Source organism: Chionomys nivalis, chromosome X (genome assembly GCF_950005125.1).
Source record: "Chionomys nivalis chromosome X, mChiNiv1.1, whole genome shotgun sequence".
NCBI lineage: Eukaryota > Metazoa > Chordata > Mammalia > Rodentia > Cricetidae > Chionomys > Chionomys nivalis.
The window spans coordinates 67064795-67071476 of NC_080112.1; the positions used below are offsets into that span (position 1 = coordinate 67064795).

Genomic DNA, 6682 nt, shown 5'->3' on the forward strand with positions numbered 1-6682 from the left:
GAAAAGAGCATGTCTCTAAATACTTGAATATGCCCAGAGTCTACATAATGATAATTCCGATCTACAGTATTATACACTTAACATCATTGCAAACCATTTTGTGATTACAACAAAAAGGAAAAGTCCTATTTTTAAATTGGGGGCAGCTTCTAAGATAATTCCTTCTGGAAGTAGAAAAGCAAACTAAGAGAATATGAAAGACAAGAATTAAGTTACAAGATGTCCTTCAAAACTAGTATAGCGATATAACCTGAATAACCTGAAAAGGACAGCATGTAGAAAGTATGTAGAAATGATCAGTTCTCTGTATTCTGCCCAATACTAGGCTATCAAATTTTAATTCATCTATTTCATAAAGATAAAAATGTTGTATTTATTTTCTGATATACTTTTTCATATATTGATGCATATTTGTATTACTTGCTCTTTTGCCAGTTGTGACAAACAGAATTCTAAAATGACTCCAAGTTCTCTTTTGCAGACATGCTTCCTCCTAGAATGTAAACAGTGCCTGTGAATGGCACTTAATAGGTATTCTCTGTGTGAGGTATGTTCTGAGTCAAAGATCATGCGATGTTTTATATATGTATACATGCAACCTTTAATAGAACAGTGGAAAGGGATAGGGATTCACCATGTTATGTCAGAGTTCTACAGCTAGGAATTTATGATGACATCTAAGGACAGTGATTACTGTTCTCTAATTAAGAACCAGGAAGTAAATGTTAATTCAGTCCTATATCCATTGAAAACTTCATTCTTCCAACAGATAATATGTACTTGGAAGAAGATATTGAATGCAAGAAATAGTGATGTTTTGCTACTTCAAAACCCTAAGTTTGAAGAAGTCTTCTAGTATCTATCTTTTCCTCTTCTAGTACTCCCCTTTGCGACTCTTCATAAATATCTAACCTCCAGGTCATGGAAATCCACAACACATAAATAGATGCCCACTGTAACAGTTCCAGTTGTCCTAGCACAAACTGTCAGTCATACCAGTGAGCCATCTCAGACATTCCAGACCCTCCGGACTCCTCGATTGACTGCCACCTCAACTAATAGAATATGTAGGAAGAGAAGTAACTTCTCAGCCACATCCACATAATTGCATGTTATTGTATGGTGTAGGAGGCCCTTCTGTATTTGTGTTGCTTTCATTGGTTATTAAAGGAACTGTGTTGGCCTAGTTGATAGGGTGGAACTCAGTAGGCGGGGAAGACAGAACAGAATGCTGGGAAGAAGAGCAGAGACAGGCAGACGCCATGGTTCTCCTGCCCCAGACAGACACTGGTTAGACTCATGCCACTAAGCCACAGTCAAGTGGCGATACACATTAATGGAGATGGGTTAAACTAATATGTGAGAGTTAGCCAATAAGAGGCTGGAGATAATGGGCCAGGCAGTAATTTAATTAATACAATTTCTGTGTGGTTATTTCAGGTGTAAGCTAGCAGGGTGGCCGGGACCAAAAGCAGGCCCTCTCATGCTACAATTGTAAAACTGATTTTTGTTTTAAACCAGTAAATGTTGTGTTTACTATGATAAACTAGAAACTGATTTGGCATGTGCCAATCAGTGTAAACCATTGTAGACATATGCCCAACACATTTGTTATGTAGCAACAGATAACCAAAGCATACATACAATCCTCTCATGGGACAACTAGTATTATCACCACTGTTTGACAAATAAGGAAACCACACTCTTAGTTAATTAAATGTCACAAGATCATAATGCTTACACGTGAATGAATTATAATATAAGCTTAGAGTTCCTGTTCCTAATCAAGATTCTGTGATTCTGCTTGTGAATGCAAAAATTCTAAAAATATTAACAAATACAACATATGTTAATTTGTGGTGGAACTATTCCTTCAGCAAGAGATCCTCAACTGAATAAGATGGAGAAAAGAAGTCAAGCACTACTCTCAGCTCTTTTATTATTTTTTGGAGGTGGTGTGCTGGTAGATTTAAATAATATTGGTAAAGAGCCAAATTCTAAAATGCCCCCAGAATACAGAATACAAAAAAAATCTCAGAGACAAAATAAAAACCCATGAAAAAAAATAAGAGCATCCTAAGAAAGTTAATAATCTTGAAGCTGAAGAAACCATTTTATGAAAGGTACCGAGCACGTTTATTAGAAGTTAAGTGAAATTAAAAACAAGGAACATAGTGAAGCATTCCCAACCACATTGATCAGGAAGATGTTGTCTGTGTGGCTGAAGGCACAGCACCAGATACACAAATCAACCTCAGTCTCCAGTGGATCTGGAATGGACCCCCTCCAGGTAGACAGAATTCCCTCACAAGTCTCTTACTGGGCAGAAATCAATGTACTCTCTGGTTGTAAGGTCCTTGGGTAGTAACTTTATTGGCAAATGGGTCAGGGGTGACATGTTTCCACACAGCTAGAGAAACAGGATGGGGCTACCCCACACTGCACAGTTCACCACACAGAGGGCTAGGGATTGGTGGAGTGATAAGCTGCCTCCTCTTGGAACGTTATTACTCGGATAAAGTTAACAGTGCTGTGTGACCAACAAACCAATGATAAGAAGCTGAAACCCCAGGGATTTCTACTCTCCAGAGGAATAGTGTGTCACTGCTCTGTGTGTGGCAGGAAAGCAGAAATTGAGAGGCTATTCCTGGTTGAGTTGCACTGATTATCTGTCAGGATGCCTTCTCTGGGTAGGTGAGCGAGAGTTCCCCTCAACTCTGCAGCAAATACTTTCCCACTGCCATCATTTGGTCCTCTGTTTTCCCTAAAGGCATCCTTCTTTCATACCTGAGTTTGGTGCACTCCTTACATGGGAACAGCAAAATGCGTACTACAGCCCTTCACATCAGCTGCATCTAGCTTGTTCCAGGTCAGACATTCACATCACTATGTGCCTGTGCAGGCAAGGATGGAGCAGCAATGTGTGGCTGTTGGGATTCTGTGCATGACAGAGAGCTGACACTCCGCTGTAGAGTCACCCTTATGCCGGCCAGAAAGGCTATGAAGGTGGAGAGATTTTCACTCCAGCCCTGTGGACAGGCCCTTCATTTCCCAACCCAAATCAACGGCTGAAACAGATGCAGATCCATTTGACAGTGGGGACAGTAAAGAAGATTCAAGGTTTTCTATTCTTTAGATGTCTACGTGTGCTGTTCTGGCTATTGAAAAGTTATGTGCAACTTGGAGATGAAAGGCAGGAGCAGCTTCTTAGAGGAAGGGAGTCCTGTTCTTCTTGGGGATTAATGATAGAACTCACTGAGGCATTGAATCAAAGTCAGTGACGATCTTGCTGTACTTCTATGTGAATTTCCTGAACGTGACCCCAGCCAGTTTTAACATTAGCCTAGCAGCCATTGTCTCTTCTTCGCTGTCATGGTATTTATCCAACACGAATATAACTTCTTTCAACCTTCCTGGATCATGAGCTTAGCACATTAATTACATGGGAACAAAGCGACTCACACACGACAGCCCTTCACATCAGCCCTTCGGTTCATGATGGCATTTAGCTCACCATGGCATACATAAGGATATTTTCTGCTGTTCTCCAGGCAACGGGTTATCACGGCATCTGTTTGTCCTTCCATTGTACCCCATCCTGACAGCCCCGTCCTCTGTATTCACAATGCAGGCTCTGCCCTCGGAAATCAGATCCTTGCTTCTTTGTGCTGATAGAAAAACCACCGCCATGAAATCTGTCACGAAATACTCAGGCCGTTCCAGACAATCATTCAGTTTTTCTGTAAGGAATGTCATGCTGGCCCTAAGAGTCATAGGACTCAGCTTGGAAAGGGCACGCAGTCCTCACAAGTAGCTCAACTGTTCTCTGGCTTATCAAGCCTCCATCCTCCCCACCATGTGGGTGCAGGAAGAGACTCAGGGAACACTGAGGAACACCCTCCCTCCTCGGAGGCAAACGGACGCCCACATGTAGGCTGAGCGCAGCAGGAGCTGAGTCCTCTGCAGGAGACCACTGGCTCTGGCTCTCTGCTTGGCTGAGATGCCGGCCAAACTCATCATCCTGCCTGCCCCTCCCCCAACACACACACACTCCTCTCCCCAGCCTCAGCCTGGGGCTCAAGAGGAAAGTCAGAGTGAAACTTTTCTCTTGACTATAGATGTAATGTGATCATTTCTTTCAAACACCTATTGCTGTGACTTCCCTGCCACGATGAACTTAAACCTGGAATTGAGAGCGAAGTAAACACTTTCTCCCAACATTGCTTTGGTCAAGATATTTTACCACAGCAACAGGGAAAAAAAAAACACTAAGAGATAATATTAAAATAATAAAAATGATAGGAAATTTTACATAATAAATTAATTATTGTAGCTGGTTGTCAGGAAAAGAAATAAAAGAGGAATGAGCACATACATAAAGGGAACATCAATGCTACCTGTAAAAGTATACTTTAAGTGCATTAAGAAATATTTGCAAAGGATCCAACAGTTAGCTAGTGAACTTAGAGAACACACTAATGGAGACAAACAGAGTAGGATTTATCCAGAGATTCAGACAGCATCTTCGAGATGTGTCCACTGGCAGAAAGGAACTACAGATGTGAGTGGGTGTGAGGACCAGGGAGCCTATTAGGATGGTGGGCTGGGATCTGAAGAGCTAAGCATTCAAATATCTGTTACACTTTCCAAGTTATAGTAAACACAGTTCACATTTCAAAACTTTAAGTTAGTCACTAAAAATAAAATGGATGTCTGGTCACATCTGCCAACAATTAGAAGAGATATTGGCCCTGACTATAGTTTTGCCTCTGATGAGAAAAGATCTTGGCTCGAACCACACAGTTCTGCTTCTTTGGCCAGCTGTAGACCATCATGCTATGTCCTCAAAAAACATACTGCTCAGAGAATAGACAGCCCAGGCCAACATACACGTTCTATTCCATTTCAGTGGTCTTAATGTAAGCCTCTGTTCCTTCTTACCCCCAAGTTCAGGCTGGACAGGGTTGGGGATGTCAGAGAACGGAGTTGTGACTAAGAAGCTAACCCTTTCACCTTCTCCAACATAGGTTCCTCAGAATCTTATTGAGTGTGAGTCTCTTGACATCCAGTATCCAATTGATCACCCTGAAAACCATGCCTAAGAAAAAAAGCCTATCTTTAAAGTGCTTACCTGATGATCTGTACCTAGTGATATCTCTTTTGTTTCTTCCTCCCGTCACTTTTATGTTTTCTATATGATGAACAGGGGAAGAGTTGAAGGAAGCCCAGTGCCCTGTGAGATGAGAGAGTGACACTACTACTCTTTATACAACGACATGCCTATAGCTCTGTGCCTACTTTGAGTATTTGAATACTTGTTTCAATTTTATTTTAGTTCTGCATATCCTTAGCATTTTTCCAGTGCTGGCAAACTCAGGGCCTTATACATTCTCAGTTAGTGTTCTACTACTGAACGGGTGCCTCAGACTTGCCCCAGCTGTATTTTATTTTATAATTTTACCACATAAGAAGTTGAAGTCAATGAGTCAATATTTCCATAGCACCTACTGTGTACCAAAAACAACAGAAATATAACATTGTGAAACTGATTTCTGGAAGTTGTCCAGAAATCATGAAACTCAAATGCATAAAACAGTAGCAACAAAAGCATATCTTACTATTTAGTAAAAGGCTAAACAAAAAGCTGAAGACTGTGATCTTTAGTGTAAACCAGTGTGTTTAAGTATGGAAGGGGCTTTGTGGAGTGTAAGATGAATGAAACAAGGGAGTTCTTAGATAGTAATCATCTTTAGAATCAACTAAAGTCTCGTTTCCTTTCTACTGGAAAGAGAATTGGATCCATAGAACAGTGCTCAACAGAGCTGAGTCACTATTTTGACTCATTAGGTATAGGAAGAATTTCACTTGCCCTATAGGTTTTGCCTAGTATATAAGGGCTTAAAAACTGACACCATGGGCCAGTGAGCAGGTTGTCCTGGCTAGTTTTATGTCAACTTGACACAAGCTAGAGTCATCAGAGAGAAGGGAGCCTCAACTGAGAAAATGCCTCCATAGAAATCAGGCTGTAGTCAAGCCTGTAAGGAATTTTCTTAATTATTGATTGATGAGGGAGGGATCAGCCAAATGTGTGCTCCTAAGATGAAGGCGAAGGCGTAAGTCACAAACAATCTCACACCAGTTTGGAATTATGGTTAATTGAATGGTTATTTATTTAAAAGGGGAAAAACTTACAGATCACCATCCCAGACAACGGCCTCTGCACAATCAGGAAGGGAGTCTAGTCGCCAGGAGCAGAGCAGGAAGTAAGAGAGAGAGAGAGGAGGGAAGTGGCCGCTTTTTTAAAGGGAGAGAGACCACGCCCCAATGGGCTGGTATCTCAGTGGCTATTGGCTGGAGAAGCGGAAGGACCTCCCGCAACACTTCCCCCTTTTGTTTAAGTTAAAGAGTTCTAAACCTACTACGAAATTATATACAGTAAGTACAAATATCCTATTCTAATTAGCTTAGGTCTTGTATAATAAATAGCTTGGCCAAGTAATGAGTGGAAAGTAACTACATTTATATAGTCTTCAACCCCATCGAAGATCTGAGAAGGAAAATAATGTTACCTGGAAGTGCAATCAAACAACTTCCAAAACATGCAACAGATCACAGAGACAACTAGCTACCTGGGCAAACACCCAAGGTCACATTTGCAGCGTTGAAGCAACCAACTTTGGCT

The 6682-nt window shown here is 41.2% G+C and overlaps 1 pseudogene; it reads right to left on the bottom strand.

Moving 5' to 3' along the window:
- Window positions 1-3252: 3252 nt before the first annotated feature.
- On the bottom strand, window positions 3253-3774 carry LOC130868455 (deoxycytidylate deaminase-like; annotated as a pseudogene).
- Window positions 3775-6682: the final 2908 nt, after the last annotated feature.